The sequence below is a fragment of the Eumetopias jubatus genome, unplaced genomic scaffold (genome assembly GCF_037043125.1).
Source record: "Eumetopias jubatus isolate StellerSeaLion01/CBP00866 unplaced genomic scaffold, mEumJub1_p1.0 scaffold_11, whole genome shotgun sequence".
In the NCBI taxonomy this organism is placed as follows: Eukaryota; Metazoa; Chordata; class Mammalia; order Carnivora; family Otariidae; genus Eumetopias; species Eumetopias jubatus.
In genome coordinates, this window is record NW_028274817.1 from 67,379,549 (window position 1) to 67,392,834 (window position 13,286).

The 13,286-nt window shown below is 43.1% G+C and overlaps 2 long non-coding RNA genes across 17 annotated transcripts in view; one reads left to right on the forward strand and one right to left on the reverse strand.

The window, feature by feature from the left end:
* LOC114207513 (uncharacterized) overlaps window positions 1-7,908 on the forward strand; it is a 60,249-nt gene extending 52,341 nt beyond the window's left edge. For all 6 annotated transcript variants that reach the window (XR_003608862.2, XR_003608864.2, XR_003608861.2 and 3 more), the window contains one exon: window positions 184-7,908. This is a non-coding gene — a long non-coding RNA (uncharacterized LOC114207513). The remainder of the gene's footprint in view (window positions 1-183) is intronic.
* The window catches only part of LOC114203229 (uncharacterized), a 136,757-nt gene continuing 130,396 nt past the window's right edge, over window positions 6,926-13,286 (reverse strand). For 10 of the 11 annotated variants that reach the window (XR_015769446.1, XR_015769456.1, XR_015769457.1 and 7 more), the window contains one exon: window positions 6,926-7,497. This is a non-coding gene — a long non-coding RNA (uncharacterized LOC114203229). Of the gene's footprint in view, window positions 7,498-7,604; window positions 8,933-13,286 lie in introns of those variants that run through there. The other variant, XR_015769450.1, reaches the window with a different exon arrangement.

A 13,286-nucleotide genomic window follows, 5' to 3' on the forward strand; every position in this document is an offset into this window, starting at 1 on the left:
TTTATCCAGTGGGTCAGTACAATTAGTGATGGGGAAGTCCTTCCTAAGTCACCTTGTCTCTTTGAAGACTCACGTGCAGTACTGAGCTGAAATGTTCTTCTATAGCTTCAGCTTAATCAGCATATTTGTATTGTACCCCAAGTCAAAAATATTGCTTTATTGTTCTCTCTCCTGCATCTGCAGTTTCTTCTCTCTGCTGCCTTTTGAGCTACGACACGGTGCTGGGAGATGGGGATATGGAGACGAATTTAGACACAGTCCCTGCCCTCAGGAGTTCTCAGTCTAGTGAGAGAGTTTGACATGTACACGGATAATTACAACAGTATGGTATGCTCTACAGTGGAGGTACGTACAAGATACTATGGGGTTCGGAAGAGAAATCATTTGATTGAGTATGGAGATGCCAGAGGCTGGAGAGGAACTGATGCTTCAGGGGATTCTTAAAAGAAGTAAAGCTTGACCAGGAAGAAAACAGGGAAGGACCTTTTAAGCAAAGGCATGGACATTGGAGATAGAATGATGAAATGGGGGGACTACGAGTAGTTCCTGAAATTGGGTTAGAAATGTAGGCTGATGATAGATCCTTATATAGTATTCCATGAAATGCGGATTCCATTTTGAGTGTTTCAGTAGGAGATGCATTTGATGGTCACTCTGGCAGTACTATAGAGTATGTTCTGGAAGATCTTCAAATCCGGACAGGGAGATTAGTGAGAAGGCTACGGTAGTAAGTAAGATGATAAATGATCTGAGGCCAGAAGGAGTGGGAGTGGAGAAGAGGACCTGACTTCTTAGAGGCTGTACAAACACGGACCTAATAGAGGGGCCAGTTAAGGCTCTCAGACTTGGGCAAATGTGCATTCGCCTACCTCCACCCCTGGCCTTGATGAGAAATCACCCTCATGTTTTCTAGATGGGCATTGCTCCTGGTCTCTTTTGGACCAGGGCTTGACTGGACCGTGTTTTGCAGGTTTCTCTTGGGGTGCAGCTGTATAGGAAATGTTGATTCTCAGACATCTGAACAGCTGCAGACCTCTCATAGGATTACTTAGTTCCTGGTCCTTCTCATCAGTAGCTGCCCTCCCTCATGACCACATGTCGCCCAAAGTCAGAGCAGAGGCTCTCCTTATCTAAAACCCACTCGGGGAAGAGGTGGCCCTCGTTGTTACTGTCTCAGTTCTGTTTTGCTTAGGGACTTGACAGTGTTTATGGTTACACCTCCCAGTAAAACATGTTCAGTAATCAAAAATCTGTAGATGCAGTATTCATTTCCTCTTTCCTCAAAGCAAGAGGAACATGTCCTTTAGAAGATTCTCCACCTAGGGCTCAGAGTAGTGACCCTGGGGATTCAGAGAATGGATTTCTGTGACTAGAACGATTAACAGGAGATTATAGTTAAGTAGACCTTAGGTATTTTCAGTGGACCCTGTGTAGGTAGCCATCCTAGAGGGCACTAAGGGGAAGAAGGGGTGGGAGAGGAAGCTCCGAGTAGGACAGCAGAGCAGGACAGTAAGAGTTTGGGCCTTGGGACTAAATAGCCTAGGCTCAGATCTGCTTTTAGATTCACCAGTGTGGTGTCAAGCATGGTTTTTCACCTCTCTGGGGCTTTCCTTTCACTTATGTAAAATAGGGGTAATAATCTTCTTTTGCAGTGGTTTGGGGGGTGGTAATAGCAATGATTTTTAAGGATTTAATGGGATTGTTCATGTAAATTGCTTAGAACGAGTCAGAAGTATGTCAAATGCTGTATCAACTATAGTTGCTGCTGATAATGATGTTGACTGTGATTAAAAGAAGGATTAAAAGAAGATAGTTAACTAGAGGTGCTTATATTTTGCATTGTCAATGAAACTCTTGGGGTTCGAGGAAGAAAAGAAAATGAACCGACGTGAAGGTTTTCAATGGTATGCTAGTATGAAGTCAGTTCTCTGCCTTCTTTTTCTTCTCTGCCAAATGGCTTGGGAAACCAGATGAATTTTGTCCATGCCCTGATCACTAATCTATTGCCTTTGCTCTTATTTCCAAATAGAAACCTGTTGAAAAGTTGTGTTACACCTGAATAAAGCTTATCCTAAAAATGTAGAAAAATGCTTTGGAGTTGGTCAAAACTGGACTTGAAACCTGACTCAACTGTTTACTAGCTGTGTGATCTAAGGCATGTTACTTAACCTCATTGAACCTCAGTTGCTTCATCTAATATCGTAATTAATTTGCAGGGTTTCTATGAGGACATTTGTCAAGTGTGTGTCATAAGCACTCTATCAATCATAGCTATCATTGTTAGTTCTTGGGATGCTCACCACGTGACAGAGACAACAGCAGGCCCTGGTGGCTGGGAGGACGGCATGGATCCAACCTCAACCTGGAGTTGTGCTCTTCTGAAGAAATCCTACTCGGATGGATATAATACAACCTGCTAAGTGTCCTAGCACTTATCAGGTTGTATTATCATTGTCCGGGTCTATGGCTCTCGTCTACCAGACTCTAAATTCCTTACAGGCAAGGACAGTGCCTTACTCATCTTTGTATTCGGTGCCTAATCCCGTGCACATTGTAGGCCTCATTAAATGTTTGTTGAATGAAAACCTGAATCATCAACAGACATTAATTGGGCGCCTGCTCTGTGATCTCCATGGGCTCAGCTTTTCCCCGCCAGTTGCCTACAACGTCCAAGCTGTCTTCAGTACGCTTTCTCCCGAAGCTTACTCCTATCTTCTGACCCTTTTGCTGAGGACTTTTCTGTGTAGTGCAAGCATAGCAAATATATTCACTTCATCTCAAGTACTATCTCCAGCCGATTGGGAGTACCTGCCTTGATTCTGTTTTATAAAAAGGATTCCGAAGCCAGCTCTCAGGGCAGTGTGAAAGAGCGTTAACGACTCATCGGTGATGTTTGCCGAGGGTGGGAGAAGGGGCCGTAACAGCACAAGGGCCACATCTGGGTCATATTTGGTACTATGTTTTCCGTGAACTGCTCTGTCTCTATGCCTGCATTTTAGTCTTGGCTACTTGCAGATGTTGCATGGCTGCCGCTGCCACCCCAGTTGCTGCTGGTTGCTCCTTGGGTAGGACCACAGTGATCACTGATCAGAAACTTCATCCTCACAGTCCAGGGTTTGCTCCTGTGGCTGGTATTCACAGTTTCCCCTTTCAGCTTTACCTCAGCTATCCCCTTACCTACTACACTGACAGGTAGGCCTCCCCTTTCCGTTCACCACCCAACAGGCTCACATTTCTTTTCTTATTTCCGAATGATTAATTGTTCTTGTTCCGTGAGAAGCCTTCTTTCTGTTAGAAGACGTGACAGCTAGAATACAAGTTAAACGATTCCATCAGGGCGCTTCAGTGAGTCATATAAGCTTCCCCTTTACCGTGGGAGAAAATTGGCAGACTTCGGGGCGGGAAGCACTGAGAAGGGAGGTGTTGTAGATGTGGGAGAGAAAGACGATAGCAGATGGAATCAGATCCTGGGAACCGATGTAGGCTGGGAGGGTGAAACCTCTGGCTCCAGAATGGGGGTGCTGGGATAGCCTTGGTTGAAAGGAGTTACCTCCTTGCGGGAACACAGGGATTCAGAGTTAGGAGGAGGAGCTGAGAAGGGGGTTGAAGATTTGTAATTGTCGAGGTGACTGATGGGGAGAGGAAGCCGACCAGGGACAGGATTACAGAGACAAACCAGAGTCTACGGAATATTCAGGCCAAAAGGCTAGAGTGGGGCCTTTTGGCATGTTAAAGTGGGGTACTATTATATTAAATGATACGTGAGATGTGATATGACTCAGTTAAAGCGAGAAACTAGCTTGAAACTCAGGGAATTGTAAAGTGGTCTTAGGCCACTGTCACAAGTAAATTTGATTGCCTGGGCCTGACCTTTGATTGAGGAGTGGACAGCTAGCAAGAGAAGGGTTATGCAGAAATGACCTTGAAAATCCAGACTCTCTGTGGAAGGCAGTGTAGGTCCAAAGTGAGCTCAAAGTCTGTGACTAAAAAGAGGACTGGGCGTGATCAAGATGGATGTTGAGTAGTTGGAAACTTGGAATAATAGGACCTGTGGTCGGAGAGTGGATTTTGAAGCCTTGAGATTTCAAAACCGGAGCGGGCAAGATACTTGTGAAGCTGGGATGTCAGATGGTCCGTTACCTACATACTGAAGTGATCCAGGGTTATAGCGAAAGCTGGACTGGGAACGAGCACTGTGGGCCAGCTAGAATTAAGGCTTCAGTGCCTGAGGAATGGTTAGAGGTTGGCTCACGGCGGCTGTGCAGATGCAAAAGAGGAAAGGATGTAGTGGGTTAGTAGTAGGAGCCGCAGAAGAGTGGCAGGGAGTCTTCGAAGTTACAGAAACTATGATTTGCACATTGCACTGCGGTGTCGGTTTGCAGAACGCCCAGCAGAAACGATCCCCTCGTTTACTGAGCGCCTGGTCTGTCCCCGGCACCTTGCTCTGTGCTCTGCCATTTACCCCATCTGGGTCTGTCACATACCGGGTGTGAGAGAATGAGCAGCAGTCCCAAGCAAGGACAGCTAGGGGAGCTGCTGGCCCTCAGAACTGAGGGGATGCCATGGCCATCTCAGCAGACTGGGCAGCTTGAAGTGGCGTAAAAAAGTTTCCTTAGGATCAAAACTTTCCCTTGACCTTGACCTAACTCTGTTACATGGTACAAGCTCGTGTTGGCTGTTCCATAATGTACTCTCGCTTCTGAGCCTCTGAGTTGAGGAGTATGGGCTGGTACTGTCCTTAAAAAAAAAATTAAAAAAAATAAAACAGGCACAGCACTTTCAAAAACGCACATATGGATTGACTAGAACAAGACAGTCCAGTTACCTAATTGAGCTTTTAAGATAAAGGATAGACGAGAGAAGCTCGCATCGATGGGTGGTGAAAAACAAGACCACTTTGCAAAAGCCACTCTGAGGTCAGGATCCATCCAGTTTAGTGGACATATTGTAGATACCTGCTGTGCTGTTGGGAAGGACTGGAAATTGACACAGAGAGATGTCCCTTGGGACCCGGAAGGTCAAGTTTAGGAGAAGAGAGTCTCTGTGAACCCTGCGACATTGCATGTAGTCATTTTTCTTTGGTTATAGTCTTCACATGATTCAGTATTTCACTAAAGGTTTAGAGCCACTGTGATAGAGTGACCAGGCCCTCAGACAGCCCATCCCCTCCTGTGGGGGCTGCTTTATATTTATTCCTCAGGAGAACCTGGTAGAAGACTTCGTGTGAGGGAGAAGAAAAGGCAAGAAGCAGAGAGTGACTCCAGCCTGTCATCATCTCAGCTTCACAAGGCATGACTCAGCAGAGGGAGGGATCATCCTCTGGAGAGTCTCCAGACCCAGGTTGCTCCTTTCAGTTGCATGCTTAGACCTCTCAGCTACTTTTTCTGTTCAGAAATCATACTGTATGTGCATATGTGAACTGTCACTTCCCATAAAGAGTACTCCACATTCCCAGTTAAAAAAAAAAAATCCCTCGAAGGTATAAGGCTCGCTGTGTTAGGTTTCCAGTAGTCAAAAATTGCTGGATCCCCAATGCTGGAATATAGGCCACCAGGGAGGAGTTTGGGTTTCAGCAACAAAGGCCCCCAGCTTCATGGAAGGAAGGCAGTCAACTGACTTGAAAGTAACCCCTATCCCTGCACTTCACATTATTCCTTCTTCCTTCAGCTCCTTGACTCAGATAAGACCACTGACAACAGCAAACCAAAGCCATACCTTCTCCTTCCACTGGCACTTCTCTGGCCTGCGTAGCTGCTGTTAGGAATCACTCTCTTTCATTAGCACTTCTTCCTCCCATCTCTTAAGACCCAGAGAGTCATGAATGCTAGAGTTGGGGTCGAATTTGTCCTACTTGCCTCTGTGGTTGGGGAATACTAACGTTAATCAGCCCGATACCCACTTCCTCCTTATACCATGACAGTTACTGGAGAAGCTGTAGCCAAGGCCAGCAACCCTGCGGACCCCAGCCCCAGGACTTACTCCTGAGGTCTCAGCTGATTACAAAATACTAGTAGGAGGGCTTGCCCCATCCCAGCCCCCCTTCTGAGTTAGCCATCAGAGATCAGGACTTGTCTTAGGGCATATGTTGCATAAGAACAGATTATCTCAGGGGTTAATAGTGAACAGTATCAGGAGTCCAGGTTACCTTTTATCTCTCTTGGGGATGGGCAGAATAGGGCAAGTGGAAAGTCTTGTGCCTTTAAAATATATTCCCAGTGATTCCTCAGGACACCCTGGGTCACACCATCTGGTACCTTATCCCGGGTCTTGCCTCTTCTTCAGAGTTTTTCTAGTGCACATCTTGCTCTCACTAATCACCTTTTATTCCCTGCCAGACCCTGGTGGGTTTCAGTGGGTGTGGTTTTGTTCTGTTTTTTTTCTTTTCCCTTCCTCAGGCCATCTGTAACAGTCATCATCTGGGAGGAGCCTTGTTGTGAATGAAGCCTCAGTGAGTGTTTGGAGTGACACCCATGTTTTTCTCTGAATATAGGAGGGAAGGAGGCCATGAAATCCTATAATGGAGTAACAAAAATTTGACATTTTAGTAGATACTGGACCTAGAAGCCTACATGAAGGAAGTTAAACAAACCTGAGAGATCTTGGATGTGTGTTGAGTGAAGATAGGAGTGAATTCCTTATTGCCCTTAGTAATGGAGGAAGAGAGGGGAGAAAAGTGAGGGTCCTTTATGTCCCTGGAGGAGGCCCTGAGGCTTGCTTCTTAAACCAGTGACTTTTAAGTTGCAGTGCACTACTTCCGTTGCTGTTTGAGAGTCGCTGTTCCAAGCCCTCTTCTCAGGTACAGCTGCCTTTGTAGAGATTCCTCTTGACCCCTATTGAGAAACAACCTAGAACGAGGTTTTCAGCTTAGAACTCTCTGGATCAGTGACGGTTTTAGAGGGGCCGAGGACAGAGAAGGTAGCACAAGTAGTACCAAATAGCTCAGTTTTTTATATATAGGATGGATGGGGTAGAGGCGGAGAGCACAGTGGTTCCAGGCAACTCCAAACACCTGGCAAGGTGTAAGGAAACAGTACACTGAAAGGTCAACCCTTAGACCTATTATTTGTCAATCCCCAGAGCATGATAGAATATCTAAAAGTTATAAAGATTCTTTTCTAGAAGAGATTTAGAAGAGGGGAACTTCCAATTATGTAATATGAGCATTACAGCTTTTAAAAACATCTGTTCCCTACGTAGGTCATGGAGATTGATAATCGTATCAGCCTGTGGCTGACTAGGCCAGTATTAACTTCGAGGTTTCATGCTCTTGGAGAGATCCTGCCACTCTCTTGCTTTGACAGGTGTTCATCTGCAGTATGAGTCCAGTACTTGAAGGAACAAGAGGACAGCAGGCATCCAGGGGACAGCAGTGTAGTCTTCGAAGTGAAGATGGCAACAGAAAAGATCATGGAGTTGGCTGGATTGGGCTGGGCTTGTTTGTTGTTTCAGAATTTAAAAAATACTTTTTTTCTTGTTGATAAAAGTAACAGATGATCACTGTTGAAAAATCAAAGGTATAAATTAAAAAGTAAAGAATACCTATAATCTTATAACCCACAAAACAACTCAACATCTGAGTGTGTTTCCTTTTGCCCCTTTAAAAAAGAATGTCTGTAACACAGTTTTTTCAAGTTTTCATTTTAATTCCAGTTAGTAAACATAGTGTTCTGTTCATTTCAGGTGTACAATTTAAAAACAAAATTGATATCATATTGTATATGTTCTCCCATCTTTTTTTCGTTTGAAAATAACATATTTCCATGTTACTAGCGTTCTTTGAAAACACAGTATTGTTACATAATATTTCATACGGATCTAACAAAATTTAGGTAGATGATTACATGCTGCTGGACATTTGCATATTACCAATTTTGCCTATAAAGTGTAATAAACTTCATTGTACATTAATCGTTGTGTATATTTCTAATTATTTCTTTGCACTAAATTTCTAGAATGGGAATTACTGAGTTTGATGAGAGCATTATTAGGGTATCTGAAAAGTACTGTTGAATTGTCCTCAGTATAGTTGTAAAAATTACATTCCCATCAGTGGTGTATAAATGTTCATATTTCTCCACACATTCATCAGAATATGGCCTTTCTCTCTTTTTGTAAATGTCTGCTCATTTAATAGGTACAAATATACATCTGTTCTATTAGAGATTTGTATTTGTAATTTACATACAGTAAAAGTCAGTCGTGATTTATAGTTCTATGGTTTTTTAAAAAGATTTTATTTGAGAGTGTGCATACGCACGCATGGGGGGAGGGGCAGGGGGAGCAGCAGGCACAGGGAGAATCAGGCTCCCCACTGAGCAGGGAGCCCGATGTAGGCCTTGATCCCAGGCCCCTGAGATCATGACCTGAGCCGAAGGTAGACACTTAACCAACTGAGCCACCCAGGCCCCCTGTTCTATGGGTTTTGGACAAGTATAGTCATGTATACTACTTAGGTACCGTTAGAAAACAGTTTTATCACTAATAATTTCAATTGTTCTTTTTGTTGTAAACCACTTTCCCCATTCCCAATCCCTGAAAACTGCTGATTTGTTCTCCATCCCTATGGTTTTTCCCTTTCAAGAGGTCCTATGATTGGAATCACACAATATGTAGATATTTTGGTCTGGTTTCTTTCACTTGGTGAAATGCGCTTAAGAATCATCCATGTTGGGGGGTGGAGCAAGATGGCGGAGGAGTAAGAGACCTGAATTTCGTCTGGTCCCAGGAATTCAGCTAGATAGGGATCAAACCATTCTGAACACCTACAAACTCAACAGGAGATCGAAAAAAAGAACAGCAGGAACTGTCTGATCAGAAAGGCGGCCACTTTCTGGAAGGTAGGACGTGGGGAGAAGTGACTCCGAGGCGTTATTCGGGAAGATAGACGGCGGGACAGGGGGCCTCCATCAGCCACTACCGGCAAGTGCTAGAGCTGCAGGGCACAAAATCGGAACTTTTAAAAGTCGGCTCCTCTGAGGGATGTCGCTCCAGTGGCTAAGCGGGGGTGGAACCCTCGCGGGACAGTGTGGTCTCAGGACCCTCAGGGTCACAGAAAGACCTGGGGTGCCTGAGTGTGGCAGGGCTCCCAGGTATCGGAGCGGGGAAGTGGACCGCAGAGACAGAGCCGAGGCGCAGGCTGTCAGGTCGGGGTTGCCATAAACTGTGATCTGCGGCACAGTTGGGCCCCTGCTCTTCCAGCAGGGACCCAACAAGGGCCAGAACCGGGGAGACTCCCCTTCCTCCCCCGGGAGGAGTGGTGTGAGTGCGTACCACAGGAATCTGCTGAGTTTGGAGACTCCACACGGGGTCGGGTGCCAGAGATAGAAATGCTCGGTCACAGGCCGGGTGAGCACGGAGTGCGGCTGGAGACCGGGGAGACGGGAGTGATTGACTTTTCTCTGGGGGCTCACTGAGGATTGGGGCCCCGAGTTCTCAGCTCCTCTGGGGCGGAGCTTGGGAGGCCGCCATTTTCACTCTCATCCTCCAAAGCTGTACGCAAAGCTTGCAGGAAAGCTCCAGAGAGCAAACATGAGCAGATTACTTAGCCCGGACCCCCAGACCCAGCAAGGTTGGGGCAATTCCGCATCCAGCAAAGACATTTGGGAACCACGGCAACAGGCCCCTTCCCCAGAAGATCAGCAAGAACAGCCACCCAAGGCCAAGTTTACCAATCAATAAGAACGGCAGAACTCCAGCACTAGGGGAATACAGCACATAGAATTCATGGCTTTTTTCCCCCCTGGTTCTTTAGTCTTTCAAAGTTCATTTTTTTAATTTTTTTTAATTTTTCATTTTCCCTTTTTCAACCATATTATCAATCCCCTTTTTTAAAAATCTTGTTTATTTTTCATTTTTAGAGTCATATTCTATCCCTTCATAGTAGTTAACCTTATTTTTGGTACATATACAAGTGTTCTCTCTTTAAAATTTTGGGATACAGTTTCTTCTAACAGACCAAAATATACCCTAAATCTCTAGTGTATGGCTTTGTTCTAGTCTCCTGCCTGTTCACATTCTTTCCCTTTTTTTTAAAATTTTTCTTTTTTCAATTTATCACCTTTTATAAAATCTTTTATAATTTTCATCTTTACAGTCATATTCCATCCCTTCATCGTATTTACCCTTATTTTTGTACATATATAAGCTTTTCTTTCTTTAAAATTTTGGGAGGCAGTTTCTTCTAACAGACCAGAATACGCCAAAAATCTAGTGTGTGGCACTGATCTATTCACCAGCCTGATCATATCTGATCATATTCTATTTTTTTTAATCTTTTTCTTTTCTTCTTTCCTTCCCTTTCTTTTCCCCTGGTTTTAGGTCTCTTCTGATTTGTTTAGTGTATATTTTTCTGGGGTCATTGTTACCCTGTTAGCATTTTGTTCTCTATCCATCTGTTCTCCTCTGGACAAAATGACAAGATGGAAAAAAATCACCTCAAGAAAAAGAACAAGAGGCAGTACTGACTGCCAGGCACCTAATCAATACAGACATTAGTAAGATGTCGGAACTAGAGTTCAGAATGGTGATTATAAAGATACTAGCTGGGCTTGAAAAAAAACAAAGAAGATATTAGAGAAACACTTTCTAGAGAAATAAAGGAACTAAAATCTAACCAAGTTGAAATCAAAAAGGCTATTAGTGAGGTGCAATAAAAAATGGAGGCTCTAACTGCTAGGATAAATGAGGCAGAAGAGAGAATTAGTGATATAGATGACCAAATGATGGAAAATAAGCTGAGAAAAAGATAAACAACTACTGGATCACGAGGGCAGAATTTGAGAGATAAATGATACCATAAGATGAAACAACATTAGAATAATTGGGATCCCAGAAGAAGAAGAAAGAGAGGGGCAGAAGGTATATTGGAATAAATTATAGCAGGAAACTTCCCTAATTTGGGGAAGGAAACAGGTATCAAAATCCCGGAGGCAAAGAGAACCCCCTCAAAATTAATAAAAATAGGTCACCCCAACATCTAATAAAACTAACGAGTCTGAGACAATGAGAAAATCCTGAAAGCAGCTCGGGACAAGAGATCTGTAACCTACAATGGTAGAAACATTAGATTGGCAACAGACCTATCCACAGAGACCTGGCAGGCCAGAAAGGACTGGCATGATATATTCAGAGCACTAAATTAGGAAAATATGCAGCCAAGAATGCTATATCGAGCTAGGCTGTCATTGAAAATGACAGGAGAGATAAAAAGTTTCCAGGACACACAAAAACTAAAGGAATTTGCAAACACGAAACCAGCCCTACAAGAAATATTGAAAGGGGGTCCTCTAAGCAAAGAGAAAGCCTAAAAGTAACATAGACCAGAAAGGAACACAGACAATATACAGTAACAGTCACCTTACTGGCAATACAATGGCACTAAATTCATATCTTGCAATAGTTACCCTGAATGTAAATGGGCTAAATGCCCCAATCAAAACACAGAGTATCAGATTGGATAAGAAAACAAGACCCATAGATATGCTGTCTGCAAGAGACTCATTTTAGACCCAAAGACACCCCCAGATTGAAAGTGAGGGGGTGGAAAACCATTTACCATGCTAATGGACACCAAAAGAAAGCTGGGATGGCAATCTTTATATCAGACAAATTAGATTTTAAACCAAAGACTATAATGAGAAATGAGGAAGGACACTATATCATACTTAAAGGGTCTATTCAACAAGAAGATTAACAATTGTAAATATCTATGCCCCTAACATGGGAGCAGCCAATTATATAAGGCAATTAATAACAAAAGCAAAGAAACACATCGACAACAATACAATAATAGTGGGGGACTTTAACACCCCCCTCACTGAAATGGACAGATCTAAGCAAAAGATCAACAAGGAAATAAAGACTTTAAATGACACAGGGGACCAAATGGACTTCATAAATATATTCAGAACATTCCATCCCAAAGCAACAGAATACACATTCTTCTCTAATGCCCATGGAACATTCTCCAGAATAGATCACATCCTAGGTCAGAAATCAGGTCTCAACCAGTACCAAAAGATTGGGATCATTCCCTGAATATTTTTGGACCACAGTGCTTTGAAGCTAGAACTCAGTCACAAGAGGAAAGTTGGAAAGAACTCAAAGACATGGAGGCTAAAGAGTATCCTACTAAAGAATGAATGGGTCAACCAGGAAACAAATGAAAATGAAAACACTACTGTACAAAATCTTTGGGATGCAGCAAAGGCAGTCCTAAGAGGAAAGTATATAGCAATATAAGCCTTTCTCAAGGAACAAGAAAGGTCTCAAATACACAACCTAACCCTACACCTAAAGGAGCTGGAGAAAGAAGAGCAAATAAAGCCTAAACCCAGCAGGAGAAGAGAAATAATAAAGATCAGAGCAGAAATCAATGAAATAGAAACCAAAAGAACAGTAGAACAGATCAACGAAACTAGGAGCTGGTTCTCTGAAAGAAGTAATAAGATTGATAAACCCCTGGCCAGACTTATCAAAAAGAAAAGAGAAATGACCCAAATAAATAAAATCATGAGTGAAAGAGGAGAGAAATACAAACAACTATAAGAACATATTATGAGCAACTATATGCCAGCAAGTTAGATAATCTGGAAGAAATGGATGCATTCCTAGAGATGTATCAACTACCAAAAATGAACCAGGAAGAAATAGAAACGCTGAACAGACCTATAACCACTAAGGAAATTGAAGCAGTCATCAAAAATCTCCCAACAAACAAGAGCCCAGGGCCAGATGGCTTTCCAGGGGAATTCTACCAAACATTTAAAGAAGAATTAATACCTATTCTTCTGAGACTCTTCCAAAAAATAGAAATGGAAGGAAAACTTCCAAACTCGTTTTATGAGGTCGTCATTACCTTGATCCCAAAACCAAAGACCCCATCAAAAAGGAGAATTACAGACCAATATCCTTGATGAACATGGATGCAAAAATTCTCACCAAAATACTAGCCAATAGGCTCCAACAGTACATTAAAAGGATTACTCACCACGACAACATGGGATTTATTCCTGGGCTGCAAGTTTGGTTCAACATCCACAAATCAATCAATGTGATACAATACATTAATAAAAGAAAGAACAAGAATCATATGATCCTCTCAATAGATGCAGAAAAAGCATTTGACAAAGTACAGCATCCTTTCTTGATTAAAACTCTTCACAGTGTAAGGATAAAGGGTACATACCTCAATATCATAAAAGCCATCTATGAAAAACCCACAGCAAATATCATTTTCAATGGGGAAAAACTAAAAGCTTGTCCCCTAAGGTCAGGATCATGGCAGG